Below are 14,612 nucleotides of genomic sequence, written 5' to 3'. Positions count from 1 at the left end.
GCTTTTGTTTCTGATTATAAAATTAATAAGTGCTGATTGTAACAAAACAAAACAGAAGGGCAATGAAGATATTAAAAATAAAACCCCATTACCTACAGAAATCATGATCTATTTCGCTATGTGTATGCATATCCTATACGTGTTCCTGCCTCTTTTCATTCAGCCTTATACAATGAGCTAGCTTCCGTTGTCAGTCCACATACTAAACGTGAATTATGACGCAACCATAGCCCAGCATCATAATGGATGCGCTGCCGTTTCACTTGCGATGCAGAAAACAAAACGGCTCCTCTCTGGTTGTTTTCTCAGGATGGATTCCCAGAAGTAGAATTACTAGGTGAAAGGAAATGAACATTTTTAAGCCGTTGATAGATATTTCCAAAATGCCCTCCAGTAACGTTTTATATTCCCTTCTACTTCCACCTGCAGTGAAACAGGTACACTGTAAATCAGTCTCATGACTTTGGCCAAGTAGCCAAGCAACAAATGTTGCTTGAGACAGTGTTGCATGTTACTGATTCAACCACATTCTCACCCTTTCTCAGGGGAAACACCCCAGGCCTATCAGAGGGTGCCTGAGACCCCAGAGTCAACTCTACGCTTATCTGACCACACTGCCCACTTCTAACGGCTGTCTCCCCTCTGTGCCTGACTTTTTAGTGTTGCCCCTGGAAAAGTCTATGATGGACAAAGGAGGGTCTCTTAAGACCACAGTGACAGGGAGCAGGGAGCAGCAAAAATGCAATTCTCCACCCAGAAGCACCTCTCCCCCTTTCCAGGGAAACCTCCTTTGATAACCCACTTGCCTTCCAATCCCAGTGGCTGGAAGGAGTTAGCACCCCTCCAGAGCACCTTAAAAACCAGCAAATCCTACTGGAAATTAGCCTCTGGTGGGGCCTTAGCAACTGACTTCAAATTAAGATTAAAGTGACAATGCTTTGCAAGGACAAATTTTGAGGATTTCCTGGAAACTGAAGGATTCTTTGGAACTGTTGCTTTTGGAGTATTAGGATTCTAACAATGGCAGTAGGACCTTATGTGTGTGTTGGGGTCGGAGGGTGTATCTCAAGACCTCTTCAAGTAAATCCTCTTTATCTTCACCTCCGGTCTCTATACAGTAGTTGCAACCCTGACAGTACATTAGAATCACCTGGGGGGAAACACCAGTGCAGAGGACTTACACCTAGTGATTCAAATTACAGGTTGACCCTTGAACAACACGAGTTTGAGCTATGCGGTTTCATTACTCACATATTTTTCAATACTAAATGTTACATAGTCCCTGGTTGGTTGAATTTGTAAACGAGATACAGATACAAAAGAACCACTTTTATGCAAGGCCAACTATGTTGTGTGAGGATCGAGCCCCACATTGTTCAACAGTCAACTGACTGATTGGGTTTCTAGCCTGAGCGGTGGGTATCTTGTGAAATTCTCTAGGCAATCATCACATGCAGCCAGGGGTGAGAAGGACTTTGAGGCATTCCAGCCTCAGTCCTCTTCCTTAGGAGGCAAGAGGCTGCAGGTGACCCTAAGGAAAGAAGATCACAGAGGTAGGCAGGGAGATGGGAGAAGAGGATGTCTTTCCACCTCTAAGGAAAGATCACAGAGGTAGGCAGGGAGATGGGAGAAGAAGATGTCTTTCCACCTAAAGACCCCTTGGCCAGAGCTAGAGTCATACGGCTGGGCAGACCACGGGGAGGGCAGATGGCAGAATATGCCCAGGGAGAGTTGACTTCTCTCTGGAAGGGGCTGGTAAGGGGTATGGCTCCTGAACAGCTGGTTTTTACAGCCCTAGGTAAGAGAGATGGAAGGCTGAGCGAGGAGGCAAACCCAGATAGAAATGGAGGCAGGACCTCAGAGCCTGTTGTCTCCACACCCTGGTCCCATCCCCAAGGCCCGCTCCTCGTTGTTCTCTAAGCCACTCCAGGATCCTTTTGAAGCTTAGGCTATTTCAAACTGTTTCTGTCCCTTTAAACTGAAGCCTGACTACTAAAAAGTTCCCGAGGTTAAATTCTCCATAGGAACAAATAATTGAGAGCAGTGGGGGTTGTCTCTGAAAGGAGCTGTGTGGGCCGGGGCACTGTGAAGCCCCAGAGGACATTGGGACCGGTTCCTGAGGGGTGGGTGTGCTCTGAGAGCCAGGACGGGCTGGTTCGAGTGGGGGCACACTCACGTGGGCAAGGGCAGGGGAGGCTGATGCTGTCACTGTGATCTGGCTGAGCTAGTGCATCATCTGAGGATAGTGGTAGGACAGGGGATCGTGGCTGCAAGGAGCTGAAGTCCTCAAGTGGCAGGTCTGGTTTCTGGCTGTGGTGGTAATGGCATAGGAAAGAGGACAGACCGACCTTGAGATCAGCACCCTGGATATCTGGGCTTCCCGGTGGCCCAGCGGTAAAGAATCTGCCTGCAATGCAGGAGACGTAAGAGATGCAAGTTCGATCCCTGGATCAGGAAGATCCCCTGGAGGAGGGCATGGAAACCCACTCCAGTATTCTTGCCTGAATAATTCCATGGACGGAGGAGCCTGGCGGGCTACAGCGCATGAAGTCGCAAAGAGCCGGACATGACTGAAGCGACTTAGCACGCACCCTGAGTATCCAGTTGTAGTTGTGGGGGTAAACACTCCCATCAGGGGGAGAAAGGAAGCCTGAAAGACATGTCCTTAGAGGCAGGAGAGAGAATGCCTGCATCTTGAGACCAGATTTAGAGAAAAGCAGGAATCTGAGTGCCTATCACATTGTGGGGTGAAGATGGAGTCTATGCAGGACAGGAACTCCAGAGAGCAGGTCATGTCTCTTCACCAGATATCCAAGTTGTGTGGCCACTGTCTTATCTGTTCTCCCAAGTACTCTCAAGGAATGGGCCAAATCTGAATGAATCCTTTGCTTCAGTCTCAAAGCAGTTCCAAAGAATCAGCAAAACTGTAGCTGATTTGGTGTTCTCATCTATCCACTGCATGTCTCAGAGACTGGAGGTTACATGAAGCTTTCAGTACCAGGGAGATGATTTAATCAGGCTAGCACCTGAGTATCCTGCTTAATTTTAATGATCCCAGAAGGGATCTAAAATATAATTCCAATGTCTCTTGAACTGCTGAGAGCTGGAGTGAGTTTATCTCAAATCTCTATGCCTGGCTTTCACTTCTGGAATGGGGCACTCTGTTGACCCACTGTCCTACATAATCGGTGAAGATTATTTTACAAACCAATTGTCAAAGTCTCTGACATTTTCCTAAGGGCATACAGCAAATGAAGAAACTTATTCAAGAAAATCTACTCAATCTCAGCAAGAACAGTGAGAGTCTGTGGCACTTAAGCAGCAACCTGCTCATTCTCTCCTCTCTACCCATCTCAGAGCAATGCCTGAAGCTCTGATCCAGGTGGGCAAGGCCAAGAGAATGAGTCTCCTTTTCCTCTCAGTTCCCAGTTGAGATATAAGATATCTCACTGAAAGAAGCAGGCTGCCAGCATCTCACCAGTGCTTCCTTTCTCTGCTTGAAGTGGTGGAGGCTAAATTCCTGGTGAGTGTAGCCAAGAGATTGGGGCACACTTCCTCCACCCGGCTCTCACTGATGGGACAAAGGCTTGACTTCAGGCGTGGCAGGCTAAGAATATTGATCTCTTTGTTCCAGCCTGCATGCTCAGGGGGCAGATGTTCTGTGTTGGGAGAGAATTGCAGGTAACCTAAATGTCCATCGACAGAATGAAAGGCTACCACCACTGCCCAGAATCCTGCACATGAAGCCAGATGTTATTCTAGGAGATGAACCACTGTCCTTGCCCTCAGTTCTACAACAGAGACTCAGAGATTATGCCCAGTCAATCCACAAAAACTGAGAACTCTGAAGCTCTTCCCTAAGTCATTGACTTCCCTGGCTGTCCAGTGGTTAGGGCTCCATGCTTCCACAGCAGGGGGCATGAGTTCCATCCCTGGTTGGAACTAAGATCTGGCAAGTGGCACAGTGCAGCCAAAAAAAAAAAAAATCACGAACTTTATTTGAAACAGAACATGGGGACATTCAAACTTAAGAGTGCTCTGAATGCAATGGAGATTTGGGTGGTAAGCAATTTAAAACAAGCTGTAGGCCACCTAGTTTACCAGAGAGAACCAGGGAAAAAGAAAGCCTAGAAGAGCCCTCATGGGGTCAGAACAAACCTCAAAGACTAGCTTTAAAAACTACCTCCACAAAGGCACCCAGGTTTAATTGAATCAGACCCTAGAGTAATGTATGCCCTAGAGCAACAAATAGAGCAATAAGCTGACAATTAATGGAGCCTAAAAGTTGGGTATGATGCCAGCAGAGGCAGCCAGTTTAACAGAGAGCTCAGGGAAACAGTCTCAGAGAGTTCTGCTACTACTGCCATCCTAGAGTTATTGTGCATATATCCAGGGCTGCATCCTCTGAGCAGCATATCAGAGGCTTCACAAAGAGGGGGAAAATACCAAAATAATCCATCCAAGTCACTAAAGGAATAAACAAGCAAACAGCAACAAACAAACCTTGGGGAGTGAGTGAGTGAGTGAATGAAAGTTGCTCAGTTGGGTCTGATTCTTTGTGACCCCCATGGACTCTGGCTTGCCAGGAATTCTATCCATGGAATTCTCCAGGCAAGAATAGTGGAGTGGGTAGCCATTCCCTTCTCCAGGGGATCTTCCTGACTCAGGGATCAAATCTGCATCTCCTGCATTGCAGGAAGATTCTTTTTTTTTTTTCTGTTAACCTCATCACCATTTATTGAGCTGTGAACTGTTGCCACCACTGCTGAAATCTGAGACTCACTCATCCTGATCCTCCTCTCCGCTTCCCCTTGAAAAGGAAGCCTGGAGAAGGACCACCCCAAACACCACAGGGTAGAAGGGAAGACAAGGGCCAGTTTGGAGAGGGGGGAGATGCAGGGAGATGAGGGACGGGGAAGGCAGCAGGACCAGCGTGCGGGGACACACACTCACTCCCACACACACACACACAGGCAAAGACCAGGGGTGTCCATCTCTGCTCCAACCTGCAGCTGTGAGAACATCAGGGAAGGACCAGGCGTCCAAGAGACATTTCAGTCCTTCCTGTCATGAAGCGTCTGCCGGGAGGGGCTGGGCCACAGTTACAGGTCTTTGCCTTTAGGGCACATCAGGCCTGAGCCAAAGCAGCTTTGATGGCGGCCACCAGCTTCAGAAACTTGCTCTCTGTGTCCACATAGCCATCGCCTCCCTTCTTGGAGTGAACCAGCTTTCCTGCTATGAACACTTCAAAGAAGCCAGTGACCTGGGGAGTCCCCTCGCCGCAGATGTCCAGACGGCTAGGGAACTCATCTTCTAACTTCTTCTTGAGCTGAAGATACTTCGGCTTGTAGCCTCAAGCGCCACAATAAACCACTTGGATGACGACCGCCACCACTCCGGACCGTGGCGCGGACTCGGGATCCAAACCCCTGCAGGCAGATTCTTTACCATCTGAGCCACCAGGGAAGGGGTGAGAAAATCAGTATCCAGAGTTGCTACAATATATTACTTTAGAAGTCCAGTTCTCAACAAAAAATTATGAAATGTACAAAGAAACAAAAAGTAGGGTAAAAAAGCATACAACAGAAATTGTCTGTGAAAGGACACATATCAGATAGAACAAACCAAGATTTCAAAGCAGTTATCAGTTATCTTCAAAGAACTAAAGGAAGCCATACTAAAAAGTGAAAGTAAGTATGCCAATGTTTCATCAAAAAAGGAATATCAAAAAAGAGCAATTATTAAAAAAAAATGAAAATCCTGAAATTGAAAAATACAATAACGGAAATGAAAAACTTACTTGAAATTCTCAAGAGTAGATCTGAACTCACAGAAGAAATAATCAGCAAACTTGAAGATAAGCAGTAAAGATTATGCAATCAAAGAACAGAAATAAAAAAGAGTGAAGAAAAATCCTCAAAAAAAATATATATGGAACATCATTATGCACACCAACATACACATAATAGGAGTATCAGGATGAGAAGTGAGAGAAAAGAGCAGAAAAAATACTTGAAGAAGTAATGGTTGAAAAAGATTAATCTACACATTTAAGAAGCTCAACAAATTGAAAGTAGGAAAACATAAAGAGATTCACACCCAGGCAATCATACTAAAAATTCTGAAGACGAGAAGAAAATTTTGAAAGCAACAAAGAGAAAAGTGACTCACCACAAACAAGGGGAGCCCACAAAGATAAGCAACTCACTTCCCATCAGAAATAATAAGGCCAAAATGCAGTGAGATGACATATGCAAGTACTGAAAGAGAAGAACTATCAACCAAGAATCTTACATCCAGCAAAACCATCTTTTAAAATGACGACAAAATAAAGACATTGCTTACCCTGCTTGCTGCAACTAGAGAAAGCCTAGAGCAGCAACAAAGATCCAGTCCAGTCAAAGATAAATAAATAAATTAATATTTTTAAAAAAGGAATTGTATAAAACAATATATAATTGTATTGTTGGGCCTATAACATATAGAACAATAACAATAATAACACAAAGTAGGTGGATGGGAACAAAGCTGTATGGAGTAAGAAAATAAGTAAGTAAGATTTTTAACTTGAATCCACAGAGATTCAAGAGAATCTTGAATGAAGAGAACCAGAAATGGTAAATTGGAAAACAAGTATAACAAAATCTGTAAATATATACTGTTCTCAGCTTCTTTAAAGGACATAAAGTTACATAAAGCAATAATTAACAATGTATTGTTGCATATATAATATATATGCAAATTGTAATATGTATAATAATATTACAAGAAAGTGGAAGAAAAATAGAGATATATAGGATATACAGGATATAGAGGATATCCAGTATCTCCTTGAAATTAAATTAATATAAGTCTTAGATACTGCTAAGGCAAGATGTATATGATAAGTCCTAGAGAAAACACTAAGAAAATAAAAAACAAAAGTTTAAAACATCAACAGAATTAAAATGCTACACTACAAAAAATTCACTTATTGTAAAAGGAAACATTAAAGGAGGAATAGGGAAACAATAACAACAAAAAAGACTTGACACATAGAAAAATAAAATGGCAAATGTATATCCTAACATATCAGAAATAATATTCAATGTGAAAGGATTTAATAATCCAATCAAAAGACAGAAATGATCAAACTGAATAAACATCAAGATCCAACTATATACTGCCTATAGGAAGTATACTTTGGATTCAAAGATACAAATAGGTTGAAAGTAAAAGGAGAAAAGGAAAGAAAAAGTTGTATTTTGCAAGCAGCAACCATAAGAAAGCTGGAGTGGTTCTACTAGTATCAGACAAAATAGACTTTAACACAAAATCTAGCGCTAAAGAGGGACAATTCATAATGATAACAGGGTCGATCCATCAGAAAGATAGACCAGATCTGCAGATATGCAATTAACAACACAGCCCCCAAAATAGGAAGCAACAACTGCCAGAACTGAGAGAAGAAATATACAGTGTAACAATAATAGTTAGAAGCTTCAACACCCCACTTTCAACAATGGATAGAACAAGGAGACAGTACAGCAAGGAAACAAGAAGACCTGAACAACACTAACCCAATGACTTAACAGACATCGATAACACCCTCCATCCAAAAACAGCAGAATACACATTCTTCTCAAGTGTACACGGAACATTCTGCAAAATAAACAAATTTTGTCTATAAATTAGACCATAAAATAAGCCTCAATAAACTTAAATAAATTTAAATTATACAATTGTGTGTTCTCTGACACACAGGAATGAAATTAGCCATTAATAACAGAAAGTTAAGAAAGCCACAGATATATGAAAATTAAGGAACAAACTTCCAAATAACAGACGAGTCAAAGAATAAATCAGAAGGGAAATTACTTTGAGTGAATAAGGACAAAGGCACAGCATACCAAAATTTATTGGATGCAGCTAAAGCAGTGCTACCTGGATTGTTTATAGCTGTAAATGCCTAGGTTAAAAAAGGAGAAAGATCTCAGATAAATCTAAAATTCCACCTTAACGATGAAAATAAAAGAGCAAACTAAACCCAGAGCAAGTAGAGGAAAGAAAGATTAGAGCAGAAATTAATAGAATAGAGAATAGAAAACAATAGATAAAATCAAAAAAACGATTCTTTGAAAGATCAATAAGACTGGCAAATCTTTAGCTAGACTGACCAAGAGAAAAAGAGTGAAGAATTAAATTACTAAAACAGGAATTAAAGAGGGGGCATTATTACAAGCCTAACAGAAATGAAAAGGATTACAAGGGAATACTATGACCAGTCATTTCCCAACAATTTATATAGCTTAGATGAAATGGGCAAATTCTTCTTTGTAAAAAATTTTTTAAATTAAAAAAAAAAAATTTCTTCTTGGCTGTACCATACAGCTTGTGGGATCTTAGTTCCCTGACCAGAGACTGAACCCAGGACCTTTGCAGTGAGAGCATGGGGTCCTGACCACCGGCCAGCCAGGAAATGCCATGAAGCGGACAATTTCTTAGGACAAAAAGTACCAAAACGGACTCAGGAAGAAATGAAAAATATAAACAGAACTATAAGAAGTAAAGCAATTCAGTTAGGAATAACAAACTTTAAAAAACTTAAAAAAAAAAAAAACCTTAAAAACCAAATTCCTAGTTTAGACTTTTGGTGAATCTACCAAACTTTAAAGATGAATTATTACCAATTACTTACAAACTCTTCCAAAAGTAAAAAATAAAAGATCAAGGAATTCCAAGTCATTCTATGAGGTTGTGTGTGTGTGTGTGTGTGCACTCAGTCACTTAATTGTGTCTAATTCTGTCGACCCCATGGACTATGACAATAGGTTCCTCTGACCACGGGAATTCCCAGGCAAGAACACTGGAGTGGCCTGCCATCTCCTGCTCCAGGGGACCTTCCCGACCCAGGGATCGAATCTGAGTCTCTTGCATGACCTGCATTGGTAGGAGAATTCTTTACTGCTGCACCATGCAGTTAGTATCACCCTTATACCAAAATCAGACTAAACATCACAAGAAAAAAAAAAATCCTACAGACCAATAGCTCTTGTGAATATGCAAAAATTCTCTACAAAACACTACCAAAGAGAATCTAGGAATATGTAAAAAAGACTATACACTATGACAAAGTGGAATTGATCCTAGGAAAGCAACATTGGTTTAACATCTGAAAATCAATTAATGTAATTTGTCATATCAATCAAATAAAAGACAAAACCCATGATCATCTCAACAGACCAGAAAGAACATTTAACACTGCTTCCCCGGTGGCCCAGTGATTAAGAATCTGCCTGTCAATGGGTAAGGGACAAGGGTTCAATCCTTGGTCTGAGAAGATCCCACATGCCTTGGGGCAACTAGGCTAACTACTGAGCCTGCACTCGGAGCCGGTGAACCACAAGAAAGGAAGCCCGTGTGCCTAGAGTCCGTCCTCCACAACGGAAGCGACCACAGTGAGAAAGCTGTGCACTGCAGCCAGAGAAGGCCCAGCACAGCCATAATCAACAGATAAACCTTTAAAGAGCGTAACAGAACTTTTAACAAAATTCCACACCTCTTCTAGATAAAGTACTCAACAAACTTGGAATGGAAAGAAATCCCTCAACCTGATAGAGTATCTGTGTAAAATCTACAGCTAACTTTATACTTAATGGTGAAAGACTGATTTCTCTTTAAGATCTGGAACAAGACAGTGATGTCTGCTCTTGCCTATTCTATTCAACATTGTATTGAAGTATTATAGCCAGGGAAACGAGGCAAGGAAATGAAATAAAAGACATCCATTCAAAAGAAAGAAGTAAAACTATCTCTACTAAGATTATATGATCTTGCATATTGAAAATCTTAAGGAACATGGTCCTGGCAAAAGGATGGACATACAGATCTATGGGATAGGTCTGGAATCCAGGGGAAAAAAAAAACAAAACCTTAACACTGTCAATTGATTTTTTAAGAAAGTGCCAAGATAATTCAATGGAGGCAAGAATACTCTTTTCAACCAGTGGTGCTGGGACAACTGAATATCCACATGCAAAAGGGTAAAACTTGACCCCTGGTACCCTCTTTGTACCATAACAAAAACTAACTCAAAGTGAAGGAAGATATAAATGTAAGAGCTAAAGCCAAAAACTCTTAGAAAAAAATTGTAAATGTAAAGCTTTGTGCCCTTAGATTAGACAATAGGTTCTTAGATAAGACATCAAAAGAAACAAATTGGATATTATAAATTAAAATCCTTAGTGCTTCAAAAGATGCCATCAAAAAAGTGAAAGCCAATCTACAGAATGAGAGAAAATATTTACAAATTATTAAAGACTTGTGTCCAGAAAGTATAAAAAACTCTTAGAATTCAACAATAAAAAGACAAAAAAAAGGAACCCTCATTTTAAAATGGGCAAAACATCTGAATACACATTTCTCGAGAGAAAATATACAAATGGCCAACAGCACATGAAAAAATAATATGCTCAGTATCATTGGCCATCAGGGAAATGCAAATCAAAATAAAAAATGAGATGTCATTTCATGCCTACTAGGATAGCTGTTGTGTCAAAAAGACAATAACTGCACAGCTACATACAAAAGAATCAAACTGGACTCATACCACATAAAATAATAAACTTTAGGTGGGTTAAAGACTTAAATTTAAGACCTGAAACTATTAAACTCCTGGAAGAAAACAGGCAGTATGCTCTATGACATCAATTTTAGCAATATTCTTCTCGGGCAAGGGACACAAAATCAAAAATAAACAAGTTGGGTCTGCATGAATCTAAAGAGCTTAACACAAAAGACTGCCTTGAATGGGAGAAAATATTTGAAAATGATAAATCTGATTAGGAGTTAATATGAAAAATATATAAAAACTCATACAACTCAACATTTAAAAAAAAAAGACATTTTTCCCTGAATAAAAAATGCTGCATAGAGGACCTGAATAGATATTTTTGCAAAGATGACAGATGGGCAATGGACACATGAAAAGATGTTCACATCACTAGATATCAGGGAAATGTAAATCAAATCCACAGTGAGAGCTCACCCACAACTGTCAGAATGACTAATTTCAAAAAGACTAAAAATAACAACTATTGGTGAGGATGTGGAGAAAAGGGAACCATCATGTACTATTGGTGGGAATGTAAATTGGTACAGTCAACATGAGAAACGGTACAGAGATTCCTCTGAACATTAAGAACAGAACTACCACCAGTCCAGTTCAGACGCTCAGTCGTGTCCGACTCTCTGCGACCCCATGAATCGCAGCACGCCAGGCCTCCCTGTCCATCACCAACTCCCGGAGCTTACTCAAACTCATGTCCATCGAGTCGGTGATGCCATCCAGCCATCTCATCCTCTGTTGTCCCCTTCTCCTCCTGCCCCCAATCCCTCCCAGCATCGGAGTATTTTCCAGTGAGTCAACTCTTCGCATGAGGTGGCCAAAGTATTGGAGTTCCAGCTTCAGCATCAGTCCTTCCAATGAACACCCAGGACTGATCTCCTTCAGGATGGACTGGTTGGATTTCCTTGCAGTCCAAGGGACTCTCAAGAGTCTTCTCCAACACCACAGTTCAAAAGCATCAATTCTTTGGCACTCAGCTTTCTTCACAGTCCAACTCTCACATCCATACATGACCACTGGAAAAACCATAGCCTTGACTAGACGGACCTTTGTGGCAATGTAATGTCTCTGCTTTTTAATATGCTATTTAGGTTGGTCATAACTTTCCTTCCAAGGAGTAAGCGTCTTTTAATTTCATGGCTGTAATCACCATCTGCAGTGATTTTGAAGCCCTCCCAAAATAAAGTCTGACACTGTTTCCACTGTTTCAGAACTACCATACAATCCAACAATTCCTACTTCTGGGTATTTTTCTGAAGAAGACAAAAACACTAATTCAAAAAGATATGTGCAACCTTGTGTTCATTATTTACAGTTGCCAAGATATGAAAGTAACCTAAGTGTCCATTGATAGATGGATACGGATATGGTATATACACGTATACACACAATGGAATATTACTCAGCTATAAAAAATAAATCTTGACACAACATGGATGGATCTAGAAGGTATTATGCTAAGTGAACTGTCAGGGAAAGACAAACACTGCATGATTTCCCTTATATATGAAATCTAAAAAAACAAAACAAACAGGAAAACAGAAACAGATTAACAGATACAGAAAACAAACGGGTGGTTGCCAGGGGGGAGTGGGGGAAGATGAGTGAAATAAATGAGGGAGATTAAGAGGTACAAGCTTCCAGATAAAATAAACAAGTCATAGAGATGTAATGTACAGCATAGGACATATCGTCAATACTATTGTCATAACTGTATATGGTGACAGATGGTAGCTAGACCTTCATGGTGATTATTTTGTAATGTATAAAGATATCGAGCCATTAGATTGTACAGTTGAACCTAATATAATATTTGAAGTTAATCAAACTTCAATTTAAAAAAGAGAAAAACAAAAACTGTTGAGGACTTCCCTGGTGGTCCAGTGGATACAAATCTACCTGCCAGTGCACGGGGACATGGGTTCGGTCCCTAGTCTGGGAGGATCTCACATGCCGTGGTGCAATTAAGCCTGTGCACTGCGGCTGCCGAGCCGGCGCTCCGGAGCCCACGAGCTGCAGCTGCCAAGGCCGCGTGCTGCAACTACACAAGCCCTCAAACCTAGAGCCTGTGCTCCCCTACAAGAGAAGTGAAGTGCAAGTCACTCAGTCACGTCCAAGTCTTTGTGACCCCAAGGACTATAGCCTGCACGCTCCTCTGTCCGTGGGTTCTCCAGGCCAGAATACTGGAGTGGGTAACTGTCGGGAGCCGTTATGGCGGGTCCCGCCCTTGACGAGGTCATGAAGAAAATACCGGGCAGGCAAGGCCGTCTAGGATGAGGGAGCCTCCAGGTTGGCCTCAGCCTCTACCCCACCCTATATCCTCCCCCCTTTTCTGCTGTTGTTCTTGTTTGCCCTGTTGCAGATTCTTGTGTTGCCTGCCGAGAGCTCTCCTGCTCCTCTTTCACTGAATAAGGACCAACTTAAAACCCTAATTAATAAATCTCCTGGACGCTGGTACCCTATGAAGGAGCCAGGGATGAAGGAAATGCTTCCATTCAAACATTTTGCTGGCATTCTGGCTTGTTTGATAAATGTGTGATCTCATTGCACAAAATGCTCATGATTGTTCTAAACATCCTAAGCACAGTACGCTAACAAAAACTATTAAGCATAGGCCCCTTCACGGGGTGAAAAAAGCTCCACAAATATGATAGCCACAAATGTGCCTAACAAAAAACACTTCAGATAGAGATTAGCTGGCGACTTCTTGCAGGTGGTTAACTTGTAGACTAAGAGCATGTTTTGTGCCATATCTGCTGTTTCTGCAGTCCTTCGCATTTCTGTTCTGTAAAAATGTAATCCTATCTAGTTCCCATAAAGATGACGCTTATTAGAAAGGAAATAGATTAATTATAAGAAAAACAGGGTCGGCTACTGAAGTTGCTTAAGCCACACCAGGTGCAAGCCATAAAATGTTAGCAGGCCTGAAGGCCAAATGATAAGAAAAACTCTTGTGAATGAAAAAGTATGTGGGTGACGTCCTGTTTCTGTTGAAGGTCAAGTTGCTGGAAATGTTTTGAGATGACTTGTGTGTAAGCAATATGCACTTCCCCCAAAGATGTTGTTAAGGGTATAAAGGGGCAGTGCAAAAATAAACTTCAGACTTAGCCCCGAGCTTTGGCTCACTCTCTCTCTCTTTCGCCGACGCCGTTCATCCTGAGGGTTCCCCTGGATCCTGCTGGGGCTGGACCCCGGCAGGTAACCATTCCCTTCTCCAGGGGATCTTCCCAATCCAGGGATGGAACCCAGGTCTCCCACACTGCAGGCGAATTCTTTATCATCTGGCTGCCAGAGAAGCCCACCCAACAAGAGAAGCCACCCCAATGAGAAGCCTGAGCAGTGCAATGAAGAGTAGCCCCCATTTGCTGCAACTAAAGAAAGCCCACACAAAGCAATGAAGACCCAGCATAGCCAGAAATAATTAACAAATAAATAAAAATTTTAAAAAATTTCTAAAAAAATAACTTGAGGATGTAAAGAAATTGGAACCCTTTTACATTGCTGGGGGATGTAAGCCACTTTTGGAATTAGCTTTGCAATCTGGTAGTTCCACTACCAGATGGATACACTATTTATGTGACACTCTGACACAGATAGTGTCAGAGTCACTATCTGACACCCACTTATAAAAACATACGTCCACACAAAAACTTGTACATGATTGTTCATAGCAACATCATTTATGATTGTGAAAAAGTGGAAGCAATCATATGTCCATATACGGATAAACAGATAAAAGTTGTATCCATAGTGTGGAATATTACTTAGCAATAAAAAGGAATGAAGTACTGAGGCATACTACTACATGGATGAGCCTTGAAAATATCATGCTAAGAGAAATCAGTCAGACACAAAAGACCACATATTGTATGATTCCATTTATATGAGTTGACCAGCATAGGCAAAGCTACAGAAATAGAAAGATTAACGATTACCTTGGATTGGGGAAGGGGTAGAAGAGGGGTTTGAGAAATGATAACTCAGGCTGTAGGGTTTCTACTTGAGG

At 41.5% G+C, this 14,612-nt stretch overlaps 1 pseudogene; it reads right to left on the bottom strand.

Annotated features, from left to right (window-relative positions):
• Positions 1-4,974: 4,974 nt before the first annotated feature.
• LOC133065338 (selenoprotein W-like) lies at positions 4,975-14,265 on the bottom strand (annotated as a pseudogene).
• Between the last annotated feature and the right edge of the window lie 347 nt (positions 14,266-14,612).

This window comes from Dama dama, chromosome 11, assembly GCF_033118175.1.
Source record: "Dama dama isolate Ldn47 chromosome 11, ASM3311817v1, whole genome shotgun sequence".
In the NCBI taxonomy this organism is placed as follows: Eukaryota; Metazoa; Chordata; class Mammalia; order Artiodactyla; family Cervidae; genus Dama; species Dama dama.
The sequence above is the reverse complement of the archived record's forward strand: the minus strand, read 5'-3'. Positions and strand labels throughout refer to the sequence as shown.